Raw genomic sequence first — 25,642 nt, 5'->3', positions numbered from 1 at the left:
CTGGCCAAGGGCTGGCTTGTCTCCAACAAGGAAGTGGTGGAGTGCTGTGATGGTATGCCCATTTTGCAACGTAAATAGGAGCAACAAACCTGCTGGACTGCCTATAAACTGTAACTTAACTGGCCAGTGGGGTGGAGGGGATGGAGGTGCTCAAACATCATGCATGATCTTCAAGTCAGTTAGGTGCTCCCCTGGTAGTTGTGCTTAATCGATAATCTTTCTCCTCTCCTTATATTTTTTTTCTAAATTACAGAAAGGTGTGCTTTTTACTTTGATTTTCATTGTGTCTTATTAAGAGTGGCTGACATTGATTCAGCAAAACCTGCAGTTACTCAGAAGCATAGAGCGTCAAGCTAGTTACTGAAGGGGAAACAATGGTTCCGACCATTACTGATGCTACCCCATTTTCCTCTGGTTGGATTTTGACACACTAAATCGACCAAATTTAAAGCTGTAAACAATTTAAAAAAATTAAACAAGTATGACATGCAACAGATGTCTCTAGTGAAGACTCTGAGGTCCGAGAAAGTATTTGTTTAGCAACCTGCTTGCTAACCATTTCTCTCTCCTACCCTGCGAGGATAAGAGCAGTAATTCTTTGACCATAACGTGGGTCTCAGAGGGAGAGCATTAAAATAAAATTACGAATTGAATCCAGAATAAACAGCCTTATCTCAGAATAAAGAGACAAAAAAACATCATTTCAACAAACATTTCACTCAAAGTACGCAACAATTCTGAACCCCTGATACTGTTGGTATTGTTTTCGATCAAGATTCTGTCACTGTTCATAGAAATATTAGATTAACGTCAAATTCGTCTGGGGGACTCTATTCGATTGCGCCCTTCGGGGCCTTCGCCCTTGGGGTGCAAATTCTGTTCTGCGTTCTTTCTGAAAAAACAACCTAGGGGTGATGGAATGGACATCTTTTAAATGTTGTCCTTCATCTGAGGCAAAATTTCCACACACAGATTTACACAAGGTGTATAATTTTTGTTTATCTCCTGATCACCAAGAAGAAATTTGCGACCCCAGCAGGTTGTTCTGATTAAAATAGATTTTACAAGATTGGAAAGCTAGAAGACTACAGATGTCTCAACACAGCAATAAAAACACGCCGGACAATTTTGTTTTGGGGGAACCAAAAACGGCAAAGGAGGCACATCCGTCAGTTGCCGATGATGGTTGTGAGAAGTTGGCCTGACTAGTTCTAGTGATCACCTTGTATCAGTCCAAACAACCCTTATGCTGATTGGTTGTAAGTCAACCTTATAGACCAGCTATCCTAATGGTAGCATGGACAAAGCAGTCCTAGGCTAAACTCTTTTGGCATGTGAAGCCAGCTGTTTTACCACATATAACCCCTTGAATACCAAATGAAAGGACACCACACAGGTAGTTATGAAAATAAACAAGATATTTATTAACTAACCAACACCTCTGAACTCTTTATGAGATCAGAGGGCTAAGCACATGACAAGACTCTTAAGAAAAATACATTTAAGTTGCACAGTTACAATGTTGCCCTAGGAGCACAACAAACCATATACTAAGTAAGTGGAATGTGAAAGTCGATAGAAGGAATGGAGCTGTCCAGAGGCTGTAGGATCGCTGGGACTATACTACCCTAACCTTAGGTAAGTAATAGGAGGCCCACGGAACGAGTATGCAGAGTGTGAACTCACACACGAGATGCGTAACAACGTCTATGTACAGTGCAGTTCAAGTAAAAGGTGAGTACGGACAATCCTGACTAGTTAGGACTAAAACGACTATGGAACTGGACACTAGGAGAGTCAATCTACCCTTGAGCACCGAAATGCTCTTGTTACCTCACCCACAGGCTGCGGGTGCATAGGTGCGAAGTTGTGTCGGGTTCCGGCGTTGAAGTCTATGGAGCCTGGAAGAAAAGATGCTGCAGGCGACCAGGAGGAAGATGTCAGGTGTGATCCAAGGGTGGATCAGTGAAGAGGAGAACCTGAAAGCAGAGGGGACAATGTTCAAAGTCACTAGCCAGTGACTGGAGTGGAACCAGATGTCGTCGCGATCAGGTGAAGAGTGGACGCTTGTCTCTGCAGCCACGTGGACCAGGTGGTGTCTTCGATGACCAGGATGGAGGCACGAGCTGCCCCACGCAGGCTCTCGCTGTCGGCGGTGTCGGATCCGGACTTGGAGTCAACAGGCCTTGGCCAAGGCAACCCACGCGGTGAGTGGAAACAGCGTCTGGAGTGGACCAGGAGGGTCCGGGGTGCTTCTCCTTTGTAGGGAAGCAAGGGCCAGTCTGGAGCAACCAGACTAGCAGATTGGATTTCAAGGTTCATCGTCTAGGAGGTCACTAGCCAGCCGGCAAGTGACCATACAACGCGTCGAGCGGCAAACAGGCAGAAGGGCCCCACGCAGATCTCGTGGATGCTGCAGGGCTGGTCTTCGGTGCAGGAGCTGCTCGGGGTCGGGGCTTCTCAGTCCCCAAAGCACTTGGTCGAGGTTACCTCAGAAGTCGTGCTGGAGCGAAGTGCTGCTTCTTCCAAGATGGCCGGTCCCACGTGTCTCGTCGCACCCACGGATCTCAGCTGTGCTGCAGATGTAGGTAGAGGTCGGAGAGGTCTGGGAATCCGGGTCTCGTCGGGCTCTGAAGTCTGGATCCTCGTGGGAAGACGACAAAGGGAAGCCGCTGGACGATGATGGTGCCTGCTTGTGCAGGGTGGACACTCCTTGCCCACAAGGGAGATTTCTTCAGTCTTCTTGGTGGAAAGTCGAAGTCGAGAGTTTCTTCTTGTAGAGTTTCAGTTCAGGATTAATCTAACTCTGAATGGGACCAGCTCTTACCTTTATCATGCTAAAGGGGGTTGTACTACGACTAGGTCCCTCCTATGGGTGGGACCAGGAAGGGGGGTGGTTACACACCCTATCCTTTGTCCGGTCTTGCGCCACAGCTGGGGCTGGAGAGCCCCAGGAACTGGTTTAGACCGGTGTATGCACGGGGACACCTTGTGTGCCCCAGGCATGTCTCCTTCCTTTCAGCCCTGTCCTACCCAATACACAAAATCCTGTCTGGGGTGGTGCTGGCACCTCCCAAGGCAGGAAACCCTTTGTCCAAGCCTCCCTCGCTGGAAGGACTCCCAGCAGCAGGAGGTCAGACTTGTGTCTGTGGTGGCAGCATCCATTTTGTGATGCTGAGGCTCGGGTTAACTTTAACAGGGGTTCACAGTTAGGTACATGTCGTGTCCCTCTAGAAGGGTGGAATGCTACCCCCGTCTCCAGAACTGGCGAAGGGGTAGTATTCCAATTCGTATGACACCTTACTCGACATGTTTTGAGAACGCTATGCCAAAGTTAGCAATAACCGCGAGGATTAAATGCACTTAAGAGTATATGGTATAGCGTTATCATGGAAACAGCTAAAGGACTTGGTTCCGAAAGCTGTAGACAGGCTCAGCTCATGCCAGAGCACTATCTCACATAATTCCTAGCACTCTGCCTTCAGGATTGTTAAGGCCTGCCATAGGAGTGACTTATAGGAGTATATGTGTCCATTTTAGGGTTAGATAGAGGTATACTATATCTAAAGCAAAGGGTGATTACACCACCTTGCCCCTGCTGTGTTACCAGCCAGTTGTGTCTGTTTAGATGGTCAGCCAGGGGTGGCACAATACATGCTGCAGCCCCTGGTAGGCTTTGGGTGCACTTATGCCCTGGGTACCTATGGTACACTGTACAAGGACTTACAAGAGTGACCCAATACCAATTGGTAAATGCACCTAATGTACATGGATGTCAATTTAGAGAGAGAACAGCTAGGCTGTGGGTCTGATTAGCAGGCCCACAGCCAGGGAAAGTCGTAAACCAGTGAAGCAAAAAGCAAAAATCTGGGGTGACCATAGGATTGCAGACCCTACTCTCCTACAATGGTAACTTCTCTCCAGAACAGAGCTCTGACTCCGATGCAGACCATGATAACATCACACCAAGGACATAAACTGTAAGTAATTTGCCCTGTCTGCCTCCACCCAAACAACCAACACCCCAAAAGTCTGCTGTTGGGCTTCTACTGCCTATGGGACATAGTCGGCCCGACTGGTTGATTCCGAAGCGTCTAGCCTCGGCTCGGCTCCAAAGAAACACCCTAAAGTGCAAGTCCTCTATTCAAAATCCTCCGCATTGGAATCAACCCAACTTTCCAGACCTAAACACACCAACGTAGACATTACCACGCCTGGTGAACTGAAAGCTTCGGATTCGAAAAAAACGACCAGACTCCACACCAAAAAAGATGTCTTTGGAACCAAAAGACTCTGCACCAAAGGTTTCTGGAAATAAATTGGGGTCAGAACTGAAAAGAATCCAACAGTTGCGCATTCTCCAGAGACTGTACAGCTAGTACTTGAGAAATTGCATTAGCAGCTTGAGACTCAGCAAAAAAGCTTAATGATGCACCCTGATACATGAAGAGTCCTTACTAGCTCCCCTCTGGAACATGTACAACCAGCAAAAAGACAACTTGCTTTTCAAGACAAAAAATATTCCTATTGTTGCAAAAAAAGAAAAAAAAAGGAAAGAGGACAAAGCTACTAGTCCACTTCGCATTAGCCCTCTTCCAATCCCAGATGTACAAACTCCATCACCACAGCAGTCACCAATTCATGACCCCCCATATAATTACCAGAGGAATTACTACCTTCTTTTACCGTGGATGAGGGGGTGATGACCATCATTTAATACCATCACAAGAAGTCTAGGGAACATTAGACACCGACCCACCAAATAATACTGAACTTGATCTTTATCCATCCAACCCTTCCCCTCCTGATGACACCACTCCTTACCATGACCTTATAGGTAGGGCGGCTAATTTTCATAAGGTAACACTACACACTGAGCAATAGAAGATGACTTTCTATATGAAACTCTTTCTTCTAGTCGGCATTCCACACAGTATCTTTCCATGCTTGACATACCACAGATATTTCTAATTACCCAGTTAGATCTAGGATTATTACTCCTACAGGTTGACTGATGAAGCTGCCCCACCAGACAAAGAGAGCAAAAGTACTCAGCTGGACAAAGGGTAGCAGCACAATCATCCAACCATTGGAGAATTGCCAATTCCATTGGTCTTTTGTCACGCTATGATAGGCCACACTGAGACGAAATGTAAGAAATTCTACAATACCTCCCAGAACAACATAAAAAGGGCATACCAAATTGCATCAGAGGGACACTTATCTCCAATGCAAATATAAGATGTGCCCTTGATGCAACTGACACAGCTGCTAGGGGTAGAAATTCCAGCCACATACTAAGATGGCATGCCTGGCTATGGGTATCTTGTTTCAAACCAGAAGTTCAACAAAGTTTACTAGCCCTTCCTTTTGATAGAGTGCCTCTTTTTGGGCCACAGGTAGATACTCTCTTAGATAAAAAAAAGAAAGACAATGAAACAGCAAAAGCAATGCAAGCCCTTCAGACGCAATCTCAACAGGGTTCCTTTTGTCGCTCCCCCTATCGTGGAGGATCTAAAACGACCTCTACTGACACATCCACCTCCTATAATAAAATGACAAAATCAAGCATCCTCCCCTTGAGGATGCTACAGGGGATCCTATAGAAGAAACAATAATGGAGGCTGAGGTAAAGGAGGTTTTAACAAACACTCCACCGCCAAGCCTTGACTCGCCTAGAATGCAAACTTTCAAAACCCATGTTCTCTAGTTTCAGCCTTACAAACAAATATGAGTGAGAACAGTTATGCACCTCTTGGGTACCGTGGCATCGGGCATAGCTGTAGTACCTCATGCCTGACTCAATATGCTCTCTCTACAACAATTTTTAACGCAACAATGGTCTCAAGTGTAGGGTCAATTTGAGGATCTAGTTTTGATCAGCTGTTAAGCTTGCCACTCTCTGCAATAGCGGAACTCCAAGAATCTCTTACAGGGACTGCCATTTATGGACCCAATTCACCACACAAACATAACAAAGAAAGTATCAATGACTGAATGGGGGGGATCTCTCTCTGGAAATGACTGTACATGGGCATTGGACACACAGTGAATCCCTTCTACATATCAATCACCTACTGCTGCTAGCTGTTCATCTATCGATAAATCATTCCTTCTTCACCTCAGAGGCCAAGTAGACTTAATAAAAATGGACAACATGACTACCATGTATTATCTGCAAAAACGGGGGGAGTGGAGAATCGCCACAAATTACTCTCCTAGCACAAACAATCTGGAAGTTTGCTCTACAACACAACATTCAGTTGTTCGTGGAGTACATACCAGGATTGGACAATGACTTGGCAGATCTCCTAAGCAGGGCACGCCAACAAGTCCACGAGTAGGAACTCAGCATAAAGTCGTACACCCACTCTTCCACCAATCGGGACAGTCAGACATAGACCTATTTGCAACACCACAGAATGCAAAAAGACAAAACTTTGCCTCCAAGTTCCAACACCCACAGCCCAACGGCAATGCACTATGGATCAATTGTTCAGGGATATTTGCTTACGCTTTTCCACCTACTTCCATTTGTAATTCACAAACTGCGGCAGATATCGCTGTCACTTATCCTTGTTGCTCCCCCATTGGCCCGACAACCATGGTACACAACACTACTAGATTGTCAGTTGTCCCACATTAACTAATACCTAACGGACACAACCTCCTTACTCGTAACCAAGGAGCGATAGCACACCCAAACCCCAGATCTCTCAATCTTGAAATTTGGCTCTTGAGGTTGTGGAATTTGGATACCTAAATTTACCGCAAGAATGTATATACACCCTAAAAGTAGCAAGAAGACCCACAGCGCAGGCATGCTATGCAGCAAAGTGGAAACGCTTTGTTCATTATGGTCACTCAAAGGATATTGATCCACTAATTGCATCATCTCAAAACATTCTATGTATAGCGGCAGCTGCATATCTTCAAAATAGAAAACAAACTTCCATATTCAGAATCCCCGTAATTAAGACTTTTCTGAAAGACTTTAAGAGTCATTCCACCTAGAGCTCCACCCACCCCAGTACGGGATATTGATATTGTGGCATAAGGTTAATGGGTCCAGCATTTGAACCATTGCACACATGTCCACTACAATGTTTGGCATGGAAACTTGCTTTTCTCATTGCAATTACTTCACTCAGGAGAGTAGGAGAAATGCAAGCACTAACTCTGGAAGAACCATTTTCCAAATACATAAAGACAAAGTAGTTTCAAAAACGAATTCTAAATTTACCTAAAGTAATATTGCAGTTTCACATGGCCCAATCCATCGAATTGCTATATTTTTCCCTCAGCTAGACTCAGTGGCCAAAACAGCATTACATACAGTAGATGCTACATGAGCACTAAGGTACTATATAGATAGGACACAATCCTTCCTGAAAACTCAACAGCTATTTGTGGCATTTTGCAAACCACATAAAGAGAAAGCAATTTCCAAATCCTGTATTGCACGTTGAATAGTAAAATGTATCCAAACATGCTATGCTAAAGCCAAAACACCCCATAAAAGGGGCTTCTATGGCATTTCTATGGAATATTCCAATAGCTTACATATGTAAAGAAGCTACATAAACTACATCACATACATTTACAAAACATTTTTGTGTAGATGTTATGGCACAACAACAATCAAATGTTGGTCAATCACTACTACTTACAATATTTCTAACAAATGCACCGGGCACAAGTTAGTCACCGCTTAGGAGAACTGCTTTTTAGTGTATCTACAGCACCGCTTAGGAGAACTGCTTTTTAGTGCATCTACAGCCACACATGCCATCAAACAGTGAATGTTACTTACCCTGTAAGCATCTGTTTGTGGCATGTAGTGCTGTAGATTACCATACACCAACCCTCCTCCCCGGTGACTTCTTTGATGCATTTATATACATCATACATTACATTATTACAAGGTCATCTCCATAGTATACACTATCAATTCACTCCATCTACACCCACCAAGCGGAAAACAGTCGACAAAGGAGTTGATGACCATGTGCACTTCAAGCAAGAGAAGTCACTATACCTCGTGACTCGAAAGACTTCTTCAAAGAAATACATCTTGCACGCTTCTGAGCCCATCACTAGATGGCGGACTAATGCTAAACATGTGAATCTACTGGACTACATACCATAAACAGATGCTTTCAGGGCAAGTAACATATTCTGTCTGCCGATCCTAGGCAGAACCAACAAACATGGACCTCATCCAGACTCTCAGAAAGGTTTCAAACGTAATGTTGTGGAAAAGCAGAGTATATTCCAGAGTAAACCACAGAATCAAAAAGGCATAATGCCAGCTGATCCAGCGGGCCAAAGAAATTCAGTCTCATGTGTACAACTCTACACCACGATACTCACCAATTTTTCATAAATTTATCACTGGGCCCATAGATGACTGAGCCATGAATTGACCAACTGAATCATATGACCTAATTAATCAAACACTTATGTAAACATTTAATTAAGTCAAAATCATAGGCAATTGATTAACTAATGGTAACTCAAACGAAACAAACAAGACCAGCTTGTCATTTCAAAATCTATGTTATTAACTTTTTTATTTAAGAATTTATTTCTTTATTAGCATTTTATTAAGCAGCATTATTTTATTAGAAAGGCACATTTGACTGTCAGTTTAAATCAAAATCAGCATGAGAAATGCTTAAAACATTTAAGAACTCATTCCCTAGACCCTATTTCCCTAACTTAACTAAAGAAACCTAAAGGGAAAATCATAAGTTCTAAAGGATCTTACGTGAGTCAAAAGTCCGACAGCATCTCTGGAGCACAGGAACGAGCCAACCGAGCTCTTCCCAAGGGGGCAATTTTTATACCTTTTCTCTATCTAAGACTAACTAAAAGAATACAAAAAGAAGACCAACTCGAAGCGTGATTGGTCGAGAAATGTCAGTCCATGAAGTCATTCGCCTTTCACATTGCAAAAACCATATTCCTTAAGAGCGGCATTGTCTTTTGCCTACGTGTGTCACAAGCTCTTCCGAGGCTTCCAACATTAAATGAAACAATTTGTTGCTTCCTCTGCCCAAGCTTTTCCGCCGCTATGTCCTGTCCTTGGCATTGACAGTTATACAATGATTATCTCAACGTTCAGCACAGCTCAGCTTCCGCGAGTTTGTTTTTCAAAGAATTATGAAGAAAATATTTTCTTTCATTCTCTGCTGTGCAAGGCCCAACTCGACAGGACTTCGGACATCCATTTTGGAAATAGGCCACAGGCCTCTTTTAGCAAGACTCTAGTATGCAAGGAAACACAAGACCTCAATTAATTCAAGTAATGATAATTATTCTGTTACCCACCCCCTTCACTAATGTTAACCCATTAGTCTATGTTACCTAGCTTAATGCACAAAAGACAAACAAAACACTGTTACATGAATGACACGACATAAACAAAAGCACATTCGAGAAAATGCACATGCTATTATTTTAAACAGCCGCAGTTAATGTTTGACAAAACAAAAGACAGTTAATATATTTTTTAAACGTAATGACAAATGAGACAAGAGCACATATTATTAGACCCACGTGTTCGTGAAGGTGCACATTATTCTAGGTTGAATTAATACAAAAACATGCAACACTCGTTAATGTATTATAAATTATGAGAGTTTAAATCTGCAAACAAATTCTTAACTTATCTCTGAAGTCCGCTTCATCAACTCCCTCATCTGGTGATTTTTAAATCACCAAACAAAACCCAAAATTCTATCCAAAAATTTTACTTTTTAGAAATGTCATATAATGATCTTTCTCTGTGTTAGTAAATCTAAACTCCTGTTTCATCAGTTTGTCTGGAGCTCTCATATTGAGCCCTGCGAAATTCCTCCATTTCTATCTCCTGAGCTTTTCTGAGTTTGTATACCCTCTTCTTTTCCCTCACATGCTACTTTCTCTTGTGAATCATGCAACTGATTTTTAACAAAAGTGTCACTATAGCAATGATTATTACAGGATAAAGCACTTTGCCAATGATTGAACTGCCAATTTCAGCAAACCATTCCCTGATTGCCCCAAATCGTTTATCCAAACGTTCTGAGAAATTGTCACTTTCCATGGGTTCTATTTCTGAGTGAAATTCAGTGATATTCTTTATCAGCAATTCTATATTCTGACTTTTATCTGGGATATACGTGCATCAATGCTGGACATGCAAAATCCCACAGACTCCTCCCTCTTTTGCTAGGAGAACGTCTAAAGCAAGCCTGTTCTGCATAACCATGCTTCTGGTGGCACTGAGCTCAGTATTGACCAATTGAAAACCACTTGCTGTATCAGTGGACAATCTTTCAACAATTGTGGAAACCTTTCTGATTTTTATTGCTTTCAGAATTATTCCCCCATAGGAATTATTGCACCAAATATATCTTCCATGATCTCAGAGAAGCTTTCTCTTTTGTACCTATTCAGGTGTTTGCCAATTTCAAAAGAACCTTCCCCATTTCTGTCCACATGGAAAATTTTAGGAAAGACTAGACCAAGGTAACATGTACCATACCAGTGGTCCGGGAGACTGAAATATGCCTTGTTCCCACAGACAAAATAAATTCCTGGGAAAATTAGGTCCTACCACCTTAAAATCCCCAACCCCCTACAATTCGATAAGTGTCCTCACACTGGCTTGCACCAACAAAATAATTATCGTAAAGCGTGTTGTCTCTTCTAATGCAGAATTTCCCACTAACTAGATCTATGTGAATAGCAGCAAATCTATTTTCACCATTAAGCTTCTCATCTTCGAGCTGACGAAACTTGGATTTAGTCTGTTTCAGCATCTCATTTCATTTATAAATAGCCCTCCTCTCCTCAACAACTTGAGAAAAGATCTCTTCATCTCTCATTTTGCAGGTTAAATTATTTTTGTAAGCATACTCATAGGTGAGTTCATTAGTTACCAGAAAGAATTCCCTCATCTGTTTGGCAGGTCTGACTTAGTTAAGCCTATGTACAACCTTCAAGTTAGCAAATATTTCGTCAAAGTCTGAGTAATAGTACTCCAGACGACCTCTCTGATAGAACAAGCTAGATATAACACTTCATGTTATTCCATAAGTAAGAGGAAGCATATTAATCTTGACCCCTTCAGAAACCGAAGTAGGAAGCTTAACGCACACATAACAATCTTTGACATCCATGACTCTAACACAGTGGTCTTCAAACTTTTTAATGCCGCGCCCCCCCCTAGTATAGAAAAACAATTCGCCGGGCCCCCCTCAAAATACTTCACAATTATTCTATTTAACTAGCAATTTTTAAATATGTCTAGACCTATTTAAACATTGTAGCTAACTTCTGTCACTGTTTTAAAAATGCAAACAAATACAAGATTTCCAAACATACCATTCCGGTGAGGCAGTCCTTGCTAATGTGCAAAGGATCCACAGTGTGGTTATTCGAAATAGTAGTGTGGGTCTTGGAGAAAATGTGAAGTCCCTTCCCTTTTGGCACCTTCTCCCAGCCGGGATTTAAATGACAAAGGATGTTAATGATGGCCCATTATAGACGTGCTTACCGCTGCTCATTTTTTTAGGCTGAAAACAAAGCATAATGTTTCTTCTGGCCAGAACCTGGCGCCCCCCTTGTGATCACTTAAGGCCCCCCCTAGGGGGGCCCGCCCCCCAGTTTGAAGACCTCTGCTCTAACATACTCTGACAAGAGTCTTGAAAAGGAATTAGTAGAAAAATCACCAACAGATCTGTCCTGGTGAATCTCTGGTTTATGCTCAATAATCCTGTTAGTTTTGCCTGCAACATTATGAACAGCTTGTTTAGATTCAGCTTTGCTTGTCATGTTCATTTTATAATCCTCTTTGTCTATGCCAAGAGGAAAGATGACTGCTAAGATTAACCAAACTAGAATGATTAGAATCGCACAAATGGAAGACATTTTACAACATCTCCTGAGGATAGCACACCTTGAATTGTCATTATTAGGCATTCTTTTTTTTTTTTACTTCTTTTTACTTAAAACAAACATTTTAAATTAGTAGCAGTAATTAAAATAATACCTCCCCTTTAAATTTTTTTTTTAGTAACCCTCCAACTGCTTTTCTACGACCTTGCGTCCATAAGTGTTTCCAGCTAACACAATTTCTTCGACCTTGTGTCACCTAACACAATTTCTTCAGCCTTACGCCAAAAATAAACCTCAACTTAAAGAAAACTAAACCTAATCGTTGTCAATATTTTCTCACAAATATTCCGGACTGCTACTACTGACCTCAACTACTGGCGGGATAATTATGTAGGCCCATTGTGGAGACTTGTACTTCTGATTTGGCTTCAATGGTCTTTTGCTCTTTCTGCTAATTACTTCAATTTTCTTTCCAACTTGTTCTTTTTTTTGTCTGATTCACTCTTTTGACTAGATATCTCATTAATCTGCTCTTTTGATTTTTTTCACCAACTTGAACTTCAAGTCTTCTTTTGGCCAGACATCACCTTTTCTCAAGAGTTTCTTCTTAGGCTCGATTTCATTACATTCGGCTTTCCAAGCCCTTTTCCTGAATTTTCTTAATTCAGACTCTTCATCACTTTCATCAGAGTCAGTTTCAGAGATTTCAATACTGTATCTAGGAACTTCTTTACTCGGCAGCTTCACTCCGTTAGGTACAACATCTCTGTAGCTGGTACTCGGCAATTCGTCCTGCTCTTCTGGAATTACTTCTAACTTCCCAGTTCCAGAATTTCCGTTCCTGCTTTCAGAGCTTCCAATCTGCTTTTCAATACTCTTCTGATCTTGAATCTCTTCTGACACAGTTTCTTTTTCAGTTCTTTTTTCTAGAACATCTTCATCATTTTCTGAATCAACAACGACAATTTCTAGATCTTTTTCATTTGATGCTTGATCCACATCAGAATTCTCCAGATGTCGACTTTCTTGTCGATCTTCAGAATCTGGATCTTCAGGTTCTTCTTCTGAGTCTGAATCAGTTGTAGTGTCGTCACTGTCTTCATCAGGGTTATCAGGAGGTGGTATGCAAATGGTGTGACTTGCATGCACCCACCTCTTCAGACCCTTACATTTAACAGCATTTGTTGTTACTAGTATCACCTGTCTTGCTTTTTGCCACCTGGGTACTAAACAGTTCCTCCTCCGATGAACCTTTGTTCTGACCCAGTCTCCTGGCAATAGATCATGAGCCTGCTCCTTTTCTTTTGAAATCACATCTGTTCCCACCTGATGGAATACAGAAGTTGCCACATCAGACAACTGCTTAAAAAAACCTGTCTCATTACTCTTCCCATGAGTATATCATGAGGGCTAAGACCTGTCTTTTTATCTGGTGTGCTCCTCAAAGACATCAAAACAAGTGGAAGTGCGTCTGTCCACTTTATTCCTGTAGCTAAGCACATCTTTGAAATTCTGTTTTTTATTGTGCCATTAATCTGCTATACAACACCCGATGCTTCTGGTCTGTAAGCACAGTGCAACTTTTGCTTTATGCCGAAAGCTTCACAATTTAATGTAAGCAGTCTGTTTTCAAAGTGTGTGCCACGATCGCGCTCAATGGTCACTGGAAATCCGTATCTAGGTATGGTCTTCCTTAAAAGCAATTTTGCCACAGTAACTGAGTCATTGTGACGAGTTGGGAACGCTTCCACCCATCTTGAAAACAGACAGACAATAACAAGGACATATCTCAACTTGTTATGTGGTGGCATGTCAATGAAATCCATTTGCAACCTGGTAAAAGGACCACCCTCCCGTACTATGGTTCCCAAGCTTACAACTGTTTTTCTGTTTGGATTGATTTGTTGGCAGATCAAACAACGCTGGCAAAGTGACTCCGCAATAATCCTAAACTTTGGATTATACCAAGTTTCCCTGAACAGTCGAATCATTGTGTCTCTTCCTAAAAAACCTGGACCATGGTACATCCGTGCCATGTCAGCAATCATGCAATTGGGCATAAAAGGTCTGCCATCTTTGTAAACCCAAATTTCATCTTCCTCTCGCTGTCTGCAACCTTCTTAGAGCCAATTGTTTTTCTCCTCATCATTTGCCTCGTCTTGTAAGTCTTTAACTCCCTGCCATGTTTCTACTACAGATATTAGCATGAGAGAGTTCATGATATGATCATTATCCTTTTCCTGATTAAGTGAAAGATTGTTTTTCGCACAGTAACGTGCAATTTCATCAGCAAAAGCATTTCCTTTAGTTATATAATCTTTTCCCTTTTTGTACATCCCTAATGCTGGTGCACACAGACTTTTCTTTAGCTTTTCTAAAGCCTCTAATTCTGTTTTTGCCAAAACAATCAGGTCTTTTATGTCTGCCTTTGTCAGCCTCTGCAGTGGTTTCGCAATTACTGAAAATCCACAAATGCATTGGCGACAATAACCAACCATTCCTAGAAACATTAAGATCTGTCTTTGTGTAGTTGGTGGCTGTATCGCTCGAATCATTTTTATTCTTTCAATTGTCACTTGTCTGATTCCTTTTGCAATTCTGTTACCAACGTATTTAACCTCTTGTTTGCAAAACTGTAGTTTCGCAGGTGACACTTTATGTCCCTCATCTGCCAATTGATTCAAAAGTGTAATGGTGTCTGTTACACAATTTTCTCTTGTTTTTCCTGCAATAAGGAGGTCATCTATGTACTGAACCAATGTTGACTCTCCAGGCAATTTTAAATCTTCCAGGGATTTCTTTAACAACTGATTAAAGATAGATGGACTCTCAGTATACCTTTGAGGACTATAACACCATGCTAATATGCGATCCTGGAACCGGAACGCAAACATTTGTTGGCTATCTGGATGCAGTGGAACTGTAAAGAAGGCATTACATAGGTCAATGACCGACGCATTTCACGTGACACAGCGAGCTTGATCACATCATACGCTTCGTATCCAGGAAACTCATGTAAAATCCAAAACGTGCCCAATTGACTATAAAAACAACCGATCCAAGTTGGTGAACACGGAAGACAGACTTGTTAGCAACTCAGTACGAGCGATATGTTTGTAATCATAGTAGGCATCGATACATGTACTTCAGAATAGATGGGCAAAGACCTTTGAACTAAGTATTGTTAATGTGAAAATACATACAACAGACAGTGCTGCAATAAATACTTACAAATACATAATGCATAGGTCTGAACTAAAAAGTGCAAGTGCATCCTATAAAGACGAAGGAAACACAGTATGGTATTCACAGTTAATCATATCGACGTCTAATTCTGCACAAATCTTCATCTTACTGCAAGTGTAAATAGTCAAGGTAATACAAATTGTATATATGGCTAATCAGCTAGCAAATAACAGAATGGACATGATCAAAACCCTAGTGCACGGGTACTCATAGTACGGCCCGCGGGCCGGCAGCGGCCCGGCAAGCCTTCCGAAGCGGCCCGCGGACCATGAGACATAGTACTCGTGTTTACAAAGACTGTCTCCAAACACTCTGCTGCTCTGTAGGGGCCGGGCAATGTATTCAGGCGAAGCCGAGTGGAGCTTCAGGGGCGCCAAGAGGGTGTGAAATACAGCATTGCCTCATTCACATGCAAATGGTCTTTTTGAAGACCTGTGAAATGCTCGGGTGGGGCTGTGTGTCTCTGCGCAATGGGGAAGCAGGCTGGGGAAGCTGTCTCAGCCGGGTGACACAGGCAGGGTGGGGTGACAGAGGGAGGTAGAGGGACCGAGACAGAGGGAGGGAGGGAGGGAATGGAGACAGAGAAAGGGAGACAGACAGAGGGAGGAGGGCGATAGAGGGATGAGGGTGACAGAGGGATGAGGGCGACTGAGTGCAGGAGGCACAGTGAGGGAAGGGGAGTGAGGGAAGGGGAGTGAGGGAAGGGGAGTGAGGGAAGGGGAGTGAGGGAAGGGGAGTGAGGGAAGGGGAGTGAGGGAAGGGGAGTGAGGGAGTGAGGGAGAGAGTGAGGGAGAGAGTGAGAGTGAGGGAAGGGGCGTGAGAGTGAGAGTGGGGTAAGGGGAGTGAGAGTGAGAGTGGGGTAAGGGGAGTGAGAGTGAGAGTGGGGGAAGGAGAGTGAGAGTGAGGGAAGGGGAGTGAGAGTGAGAGTGAGGGAAGGGGAGTGAGAGTGAGAGTGAGGGAAGGGGAGTGAGAGTGAGAGTGAGAGTGAGGGAAGGGGAGTGAGAGTGAGGGAAGGGGAGTGAGAGTGAGGGAAGGAGAGTGAGAGTGAGGGAAGGGGCGTGAGAGTGAGAGTGAGGGAAGGGGAGTGAGAGTGAGAGTGAGGGAAGGGGAGAGAGAGTGAGGGAAGGGGAGTGAGTGAGAGTGAGGGAAGGGGAGTGAGAGTGAGAGTGAGAGTGAGGGAAGGGGAGTGAGAGTGAGGGAAGGGGAGTGAGAGAGAGTGAGGGAAGGGGAGTGAGAGAGAGTGAGGGAAGGGGAGTGAGAGAGGGAAGGGGAGTGAGAGTGAGAGTGAGAGTGAGGGAGGGGGAGTGAGAGTGAGAGTGAGGGAAGGGAAGTGAGAGAGAGTGAGGGAAGGGGAGTGAGAGAGAGTGAGTGAGTGAGAGTGAGTGAGAGAGGGAAGGGGAGTGAGTGAGAGTGAGAGTGAGGGAAGGGGAAGGGGAGTGAGGGTGAGGGAAGGGGAGTGAGAGTGAGGGAAGGGGAGTGAGAGAGAGAGAGAGTGAGGGAAGGGGAGTGAGAGAGAGAGAGAGAGTGAGGGAAGGGGAGTGAGAGTGAGAGTGAGGGAAGGGGAGTGAGAGTGAGGGAAGGGGAGTGAGAGTGAGGGAAGGGGAGTGAGAGTGAGGGAAGGGGAGTGAGAGTGAGGGAAGGGGAGTGAGAGTGAGGGAAGGGGAGTGAGAGTGAGGGAAGGGGAGTGAGAGTGAGGGAAGGGGAGTGAGAGTGAGTGAGAGTGAGGGAAGGGGAGTGAGAGTGAGGGAAGGGGAGTGAGAGTGAGGGAAGGGGAGTGAGAGTGAGGGAAGGGGAGTGAGAGAGAGTGAGGGAAGGGGAGTGAGTGAGAGTGAGGGAAGGGGAGTGAGAGTGAGAGTGGGGTAAGGGGAGTGAGAGTGAGAGTGGGGGAAGGGGAGTGAGAGTGAGAGTGGGGGAAGGGGAGTGAGAGTGAGAGTGAGGGAAGGGGAGTGAGAGTGAGAGTGAGGGAAGGGGAGTGAGAGTGAGAGTGAGAGTGAGAGTGAGGGAAGGGGAGTGAGAGTGAGGGAAGGGGAGTGAGAGTGAGGGAAGGGGAGTGAGAGTGAGGGAAGGAGAGTGAGAGTGAGGGAAGGGGAGTGAGAGTGAGAGTGAGGGAAGGGGAGTGAGAGTGAGAGTGAGGGAAGGGGAGTGAGAGTGAGAGTGAGGGAAGGGGAGTGAGAGAGAGTGAGGGAAGGGGAGTGAGAGAGTGGGGGAAGGGGAGTGAGAGAGAGTGGGGGAAGGGGAGTGGGAGGGAGGGAAGGGGGGAGGAGAGTGAGGGAAGGGGGGAGGGGAGTGAGGGAAGGGGGGAGGGGAGTGAGGGAGGGGGAGTGAGGGAGGGGGAGGGAAGGGGATTGAGGAGAGTGAGGGAGAGAGGAGAGAGGAGAGAGGAGAGTGAGGGAGTGAGGGAGTGAGGAGAGTGAGGAGAGTGAGGAGAGTGAGGAGAGTGAGGGGAGTGAGGGGAGTGAGGGGAGTGAGGGGAGTGAGGGGGTGAGGAGAGTGAGGAGAGTGAGGAGAGTGAGGGAGAGTGAGGGAGAGATGGAACGGGAGTAAAGGAGGGAGGGAAGGGGAGTGAGGGAAGGGGAGTGAGGGGGTGAGGGAGGGAGAGAGGGAAGAGGAGTTAGAGGGAAGGAGATGAAGGTGAGAGGGAGTGAGAGAGAGTGAGAAATAAATAAATAAATATGAGAATGCCGGGTCTGGTAGCTCAGTGGACGAAGGCGACTGCTGCAGGGACCTGTGTTCAACCGGTGCGGCCCTCGGACACAGACCACACTGTAAATTTGGCCCCGAGACAAAGTTTGTGAGTACCCATGCCCTAGTGGGTTCATCTTAAATGAAGGACAGCACACATTTTCAGTGATCAATGTTGCTCAGTATAGGAACTATAAATGACTAATAACTTCGATGTAAAAACTGATGTGGAGGGATGCGAGATAGACACAATTAATTCATTAGAATGTACAGTGCTAGTGCAAATATGGTCTAAAACTCTCCAGATCATAAAAATAGTAGAGGCTGCCAAAAAAACATTCTATTTCCAAGCCATTACAGCCAGTCCATATGCCTATATTATAACAGTGTCAAATCTGACTGATAACTATTAATAGGAAAGTGCAGTGTGATAAAAAAGTGCAAAATAATGCTGTGCAACATACAAATTCAATAGCAGCTTCAAAATATCATTTAGGCCTAAGTGATTTTAAAGTGAAAGTGCAAAATATATTATACAGTTCACAGAAAAATAGAAAATGCAATCAGATCTTAATAACAAGCGAGCGCGCAGACCCTCTAAAAATAAATATGACTGTGTAAAATGCATATAACTCTCACAACCGCAGTCTATGAGGATTTAGAAGATGTGACTATACTCAAGGTTGGAGGAAATGGTGGACAGAGTAAGTGACCTTACAAAGTTGCCTACTGACTAGAGGAAGTTGTGCATATCCTCACTCATGTTCAGGCCATTAGGCATTCTAGTATCGAGGGCTAAGATAAAATGAGATTCACGTTGTCGTAGCAATTTTTCACGGTTCCCTACACGTCCGCGTATGAGAACATCCCCATATACAGTGTATTCCAGGTCTTTCAATCTATTTTGATGGACTAATTTAAAATGCTTGTCAACTGGATAGTTTGGGTCGTAATTTACAATGGCCCTCACATGCTGTAGGATACGTTTGTGCACGGGAAGTTTAGTGCTGCCTATGTAATCAAGGCCACACAGGTGCACCTTAGTTTGTAAATAGCAAATTCCGTTCGACATGTGAGATGTTCCTTGATTTCAATTTCTTTCTCACTAAAGGCTGTCACATAGTGGGTTGCATTTGTCGGTTAAGGTGCAAGCATGACATGAAGTACATTTGTAGAAACCCATTTTCTTGAGCCAAGTGCTTTTCGGTGTAACTTCAGGCATAGGCTTGACTAAATCATCCCTCATAACGTGCGCCCATCTTAAGGCCATTGACGGCAACGTGGGTAAGATAGATCCCAGAGTGATGTCAGTGAGTATAATCGGCCATTATGAATAGATAATCCAACGTATTTTGTGTTTTTGCTGATTGACGGTGGTATTCAGTCGACTTGTGTGCTTCTTATTGTTTGAAACATGACCTGAGTTAGTAGTATTTCCATGTTTAGGCAGCAATAGTACTTCTCTGGATAGATTGTTTGCTTTTGCCACAGCTTGGATCAAGTGAGACGTCTTGTATCCTCAATCCAAAAAACGACAAAGTGCTTCCTGCTGACATTCTTTGGAGACTGCATCCAAACTGCAAATTCGGCGTATCCGCACAAACTCATCGTATGGTATGCTTTTAATGAGATGGCGTGGATGCGAGCTGTTGGCGTGTAAAATAGTTTCCTGCAGTGGACTTTTGGTGAAGCCTAGGGTGTATTTTCTCTTTGCTGATGTATACTAAAACATCTAAAAATTATCTATAGTAGCAGTGAATTTAAGATTAAGTTTGTGAGAAGTTGGCCTGATATATGATGCTCACTAGTTCTAGTGATCACCTTGTATCAGTCCAAACAACCCTTATGGTGATTGGTTGTAAGTCAACCTTATAGACCAGCTATCCTAATGGTAGCATGGACAAAGCAGTCTTAGGCTAAACTCTTTTGGCATGTGAAGCCAGCTGTTTTACCACTTATAACCCCTTGAATACCAAATGAAAGGACACCACACAGGTAGTTATGAAAATAAACAAGATATTTATTAACTAACATACACCTCTGAACTCTTTGAGATCAGAGGGCTAAGCACATGACAAGACTCTTAAGAAAAATACGTTTAAGTTGCACAAGTTACAATATTGCCCTAGGGGTGAAACAAACCATACACTAAACAAGTGGTATAAGGAAGTCGATAGAAGGAATATAGCTGTCCAGAGGCTGTAGGATCGCTGGGACTAATCTACCCTAACTTTAGGGAAGTAATAGGAGGCCCACGGGACGCGTGTGCAGTGTGTGAACTCACACGCTAGATGCGTAACAACGTCTATGGACAGTACAGTTCAAGAAAAAGGTGAGTACGGACAATCCTGACTAGTTAGGACTAAAACGACTGTGAAACTGGACACTAGGAGAGTCAATCTACCCTTGAGCACCGAAATGCTCTTGTTACCTCACCCACGGGCTGCGGGTGCATAGGTGCGAAGTTGTGTCGGGTTTCTGCGTTAAAGTCTATGGAGCCTGAAAGAAAAGATGCTGCAGGCGACCAGGAGGAAGATGTCCGGTGTGATCCAAGGGTGGATCAGTGAAGCTGAAGACCTGAAAGCAGAGGGGACAATGTTCAAAGTCACTAGCCAGCGACTGGAGTGGAACCAGGAAGGAACCAGAGGCTGTTGTCGCGATCAGGTGAAGAGTGGACGCTTGACTCTGCAGCCACGTGGACCAGGTGGTGTCTTCGACCAGGATGGAGGCACGAGCTGTCCCACGCACGCTCTCGCTGTCGGCGGTGTCGGATCCGGAGTAAACAGGCCTTGGCAAAGGCAACCCACGGGGTGAATGGAAAAGACGTCTGGTGCGGACCAGGAGGGTCCGGGGTGCCTCTCTTTTGGAAGGAAGCAAGGGCCAGTCTTGAGCAACCAGACCAGCGGTGTTGATGTTGTGGATCGTCGTCTAGGAGGCTACTAGCCAGCCGGCAAGTGACCAGACAACGCGTCGAGCAGCGAACAGGCAGTAGGGCCCCACTCAGATCTCGTGGATGCTGGAGGGCTGGTCTTCGGTGCAGGAGCTGCTCGGGGCTGGGGCTTCTCAGTCCCCAAAGCACTTTGTCGAGGTTACCTCAGAAGTCGTGCTGGAAGCGAAGTGCAGTTTCTCCAAGATGGCCGGTCCCACTTGTCTCGTCGCACCCACGGATCTCAGCTGTGCTGCAGATGTAGGTTGAGGTCGGAGAGGTCTGGTAATCCGGGTCTCGTCGGGCTCTGAAGTCTGGATCCTCGAGGGAAGACGACAAAGTGAAGCCGCTGGACGCTTGATGGTGCCTGCTTGTGCAGGGTGGACACTCCTTGCCCACAAGGGAGATTTCTTCAGTCGTCTGTGTAGAAAGTCGAAGTCCAGAGTTTCTTCTTGTAGAATTTCAGTTCAGTATTAATCTGATTTGGAATGGGACCAGCTCCTACCTTTATCCTGCTAAAGGGGGCTGTACTATCACTAGGTCCCTCCTATGGGTGGGACCAGGAAGAGGGGTGGTTACACCACCTATCCTTTGTCCGGTGTCGTGCCAGAGCTGGGGCTGGAGTGCCCCAGCAACTGGTTTGAACCGGTGTATGCACAGGGCACCTCCTTTTTTTTTTTTTTTTTTTTTTTTTTTTTTTTTTTTTTTAAATTTTTTTTATTGTTGATGCACGAAGAACACATGACAATACACATTGCATAATTGGTTTTTAAACCCGAAAAGAGAAAACAAACTTTGCTAGAAAGTAACATTGCACATCCCTATAGACATTCTAATGATAGGCACTTATGTCGCGGTTTACAAAATAGAAATCAATATCAACAACAATGACAACAGCACAAAGATCAATCAATACCCCATAGCACAGTAAATCTTTAACCGACCCATTCATCCACCGGCGCCCAAATCCTAGTTGCTAATTGTCGGCTCCTCCCCCCTTTACAAGAAAATACAGAAAATTCTAACCTATGCAGGGCTAACAATCTTGCTCGCCATTGTACAAATGTTGGGGCTTCCACAGACAACCACTGAGATGTAATACATAGACGTGCCTGGGGCATGGCAATGAAAAGAAAAGCGGATTTATAAAAAGAATGAGTACTAGCTGAGCTATTGCCCACATCAACCCCGAATATTACCAATGCTGGAGTCAATAAGCAATTTATCTTAAGTACGGAGTTGATAAAATGCTCGATGTCATCAAAAAACCCTGCTAATACTGGACAAGCATAGAGCATATGTATTATGTCCGGGCTGAAAGGCATGTCTCATTCCTTTCAGCCCGGTCCTACCTAATACACAAAATCCTGTCTGGGGTGGTGCTAGCACCTCCCAAGGCAGGAAACCCTTTGTCCAAGCCTCCCTCGCTGGAAGGACTCCCAGCAGCAGGAGGTCAGACTTGTGTCTGTGGTGGCAGCATCCATTTTGTGATGCTGAGGCTCGAGTTAACTTTAACCGGGGTTCACAGTTGGGTACATGTTGTGTCCCTCTAAAAGGGTGGAATGCTACCCCCGTCGCCAGAATTGGCGAGGGGGTAGTATTCCAATTTGTATGCCACCTTACTCGACATGTTTTGATAATGCTATGCCAAAGTTAGCAATAACTGCGAGGTTACAATGCACTTAAGAGTATATGGTATAGCGTTATCATGGAAACAGCTTAAGGACTTGGTTCCGAAAGCTGTAGACAGGCTCAGCTCATGCCAGAGCACGATCTCACATAATTCCAAGCACTCTGCCTCCAGGATTATTAAGGCCTGCCATAGGAGTGACTTATAGGAGTATATGTGTCCATTTTAGGTTTAGATATAGGTATGCTATATCTAAAGCAAAGGGTGATTACACCACCTTGCCCCAGCTGATTGTTCAGCCAGTTGTGTCAGATTTGGATGGCCAGCTAGGGGTGGCATAATACATGCTGAAGCCCCTGGTAGGCCCTGAGTGCACCTATGCCCTGGGTAAATAAGGTACACTGTACAGGGACTGATAAGGTGACCCAGTATCCAATTAGATATGTACTTAAGGTACATGGAGTCCATTTTAACAAAGAGGGCAGGAAGCCATGGGGTCCTGAATAGCAGGATCCCAGGCCAACTAAGTCGAAAACCAGCAAAACACTAGGCAAAAAGTTGGGGGTAACCATAGTCAGATATCCACCTTCCTACAAAGTTTGTTAGAGTTAATAGCTCCAACAAACTCAATAGCTGCCTCTCTAGTTCCATTCCAAACCAGACCGATATCATCGATGTAACTCCAATAGTGTATATGTGCTTGTACCATTCTCTGTGCTTGGTCATAAAGACATACCTCTCCCACCAGCTAACATGTAAGCATGCATAGCTGGAGGAGAAGCATACACCCATAGCCACACCCCTCAACGACTGATATACCTTCTGGCGAAATACAAAGTCATTATTCAACAAGCACGATGCGATCATTTCTAAAAAAAAAAAAAAAATATATATATATATATATATATATATATATATACACTGCATTGTAGTAGAATGGAGTGGCATACACAGGAATAGCGTACACTCCTGTAGGGTACCATAGCGTGCGGCATAGTGGAATAGCATAAAGTGAATTTGCCTACAGTGGAATAGCATACAGTTGAGAGTAGTACATTGTAGGGTCGACCAGTAAACTGGCATACACAAAAACGGGATAGATTACTGTGGTGCACAGTATAATAGCATAGACCTAGAGGTGTGGACTGGAGTGGCGTACAGTAGAGTTGGCTGTAGTAGAGTGGAGTAGCGTACAGTGGTTTAGCATGCAATTTAATGGCATCTACTGAAGTGTCGCGGAGTGGCATACAGTAAAAAACGTAGAGTGCAGTGGGGTAAAGCCAACTCTTATACACTGAAGTGGCATAAAGTGAAGTGTGTAATTAAAATGAAAAGTATCATAAAATTATGTGAAAACATGTGAATGTTATATCTGAAAAATATAAATTTTAATATCTAAATGTTAATTTTCGGACTTATATAAAAATCGTGTAAGTAATTGTACACGTATACCTTGTATAAAACTTGGTAATATATTGTGCTATGGTGTACCTTGTAAAGTTCTCGGTATACTATAGGTCATTGGGCTTGAACTGGTAATGTGATTGATTGATGGCTGTATTTACCAAAAGTAGACATCAGATATGTAGTTTTAATGACAATTTTGCATTATTGTACGATCAGTTGTGCGCTTACTTCTGGGTTAGGGTGTTAAATATAGTTAATTATTACGTTTTATAATTGTTAACAACCTATTTCTACTTTCAAGAAGTAGTAATAGGTTAACGTTTTCATTTTGAAAATTGTATACATTATTGTACTATAGATTTAAAAAAAAAACATTATACATGAATAACTTTGCACCTGTTTGAGGAATGTCCCTACATTTTAGCAGGCTTTAATTGTGGAAGGAGTAAAAGTGTTGCGGGGTTGGCTGAAGGGGGTTGTAAAGGAAAAAGGGGGGTCCTAAAACGTGCGTACGTTGAAAATATTTACCATACACCTTTCCTTTTTGTGTTGGGTGAAAACCAGGAGTCGTATTTTGTATAAATTTGGCAGGATTACATATTATGGTGTGTACAATGTTTAATTTGTGTAGTGCAGGTAAGTAATGAAAACATTTTTTTTTTGTGTATTTAAAGTTAGTAATATTGTTTACTCCGTACTTTTGCAAAATGTGAGTGGTTTTCACTGTAGTACCATGGTACATAGTTATCACACATCATTAGCTGATTAGGTAATCAATAGCTTTACAAAATGTAAAGGCAGACATGTTGTTTTTTAGGTACTCTTTCCGAGTGTTGTGTGTTACCACTTGAGTAAAGTGGTAATGGAGAAAATATTTATAAGTGTCTAGATATTAGTTTTTTTTTAAAAACATCTTTTTATTAAACAATAATAAAGACATTACACAACTTAGAACTGACCAGAGCGCATTGAGTGACTGCAAATATATACAGTGAGAACATAGACCTCCATCAGAGACAAATAAACAGAATATAAAGAATGTGGAGAACGGGCTTAGGTGTCCTCCGGTTCCACACTGTCTGGGTCTACATCAGGTGGTGTACAGATGTCACCCCGGTAAGCGTTCCAAACTCCCCAGATCTTGCCCCACTTACAGGGTCGCCCCCTCAACACATACACAGACCTATCTCCGGAACATACACCGGTCGAGTTCCTCCATCCACTTCGCAACCCGAGGCTCTCAGGAAGCACCCCAAAGCTGTGCAATATTGCGTCTGGCTATCGCACAAGCTAGAGTGACCCGAAGTTTGCCATGACTCGAGAGGTCGGAGGGCTCCCAGACATTCAACAAACATCGACTCGCCTCCAACTCGATCTGCACTCCCCATACTTCACTCATCTTCAGATGTATCCTGGTCCAAAAATCACTGACCTTTTCACACTCCCACAGGATATAAAGGAACGTTCCAGGCATTCCACACCCTCGCTGACAATCCCCAGATACGGCCAACCCCATTCTCAACAATCCATGACCCGTGGTGTAGGAGCGGTGCAGAATCCTTAGTTGGACCAAACAGAGTCTCATTGGGACCGCCACTACTCTAGGGGATGACACCGCCTCCCTTCAATCTTCCTCATCCAGGACAAAGCCATCTGTCACCCACTGTTCCCTGAGCTGCATCAGGGGATCCTCAGTATGGTTAATGAGTTTTCTGTAGGTCAGCGATATTGCTTTGGTAGGCAGATAACCATCCAACAGTCTGTCTTCCAGCGGGGAGGCTACTGGAGGTGTCTCTCCACTGGGGATTACAGCATGTAGAGCATGACTGACCTGAAGGTATCTAAACCGTTCCGTATCATGCAGC

At 44.0% G+C, this 25,642-nt stretch overlaps 1 protein-coding gene across 1 annotated transcript in view; it reads left to right on the top strand.

The window, feature by feature from the left end:
• The window catches only part of EDEM3 (ER degradation enhancing alpha-mannosidase like protein 3), a 570,354-nt gene that overhangs the window by 240,044 nt on the left and 304,668 nt on the right, over positions 1-25,642 (top strand). The gene's annotated exons all lie outside the window — the stretch shown is intronic.

Source organism: Lissotriton vulgaris, chromosome 1_1 (genome assembly GCF_964263255.1).
Source record: "Lissotriton vulgaris chromosome 1_1, aLisVul1.2, whole genome shotgun sequence".
Taxonomy (NCBI): Eukaryota; Metazoa; Chordata; class Amphibia; order Caudata; family Salamandridae; genus Lissotriton; species Lissotriton vulgaris.
This window is presented reverse-complemented; position numbering and strand designations above follow the sequence as displayed.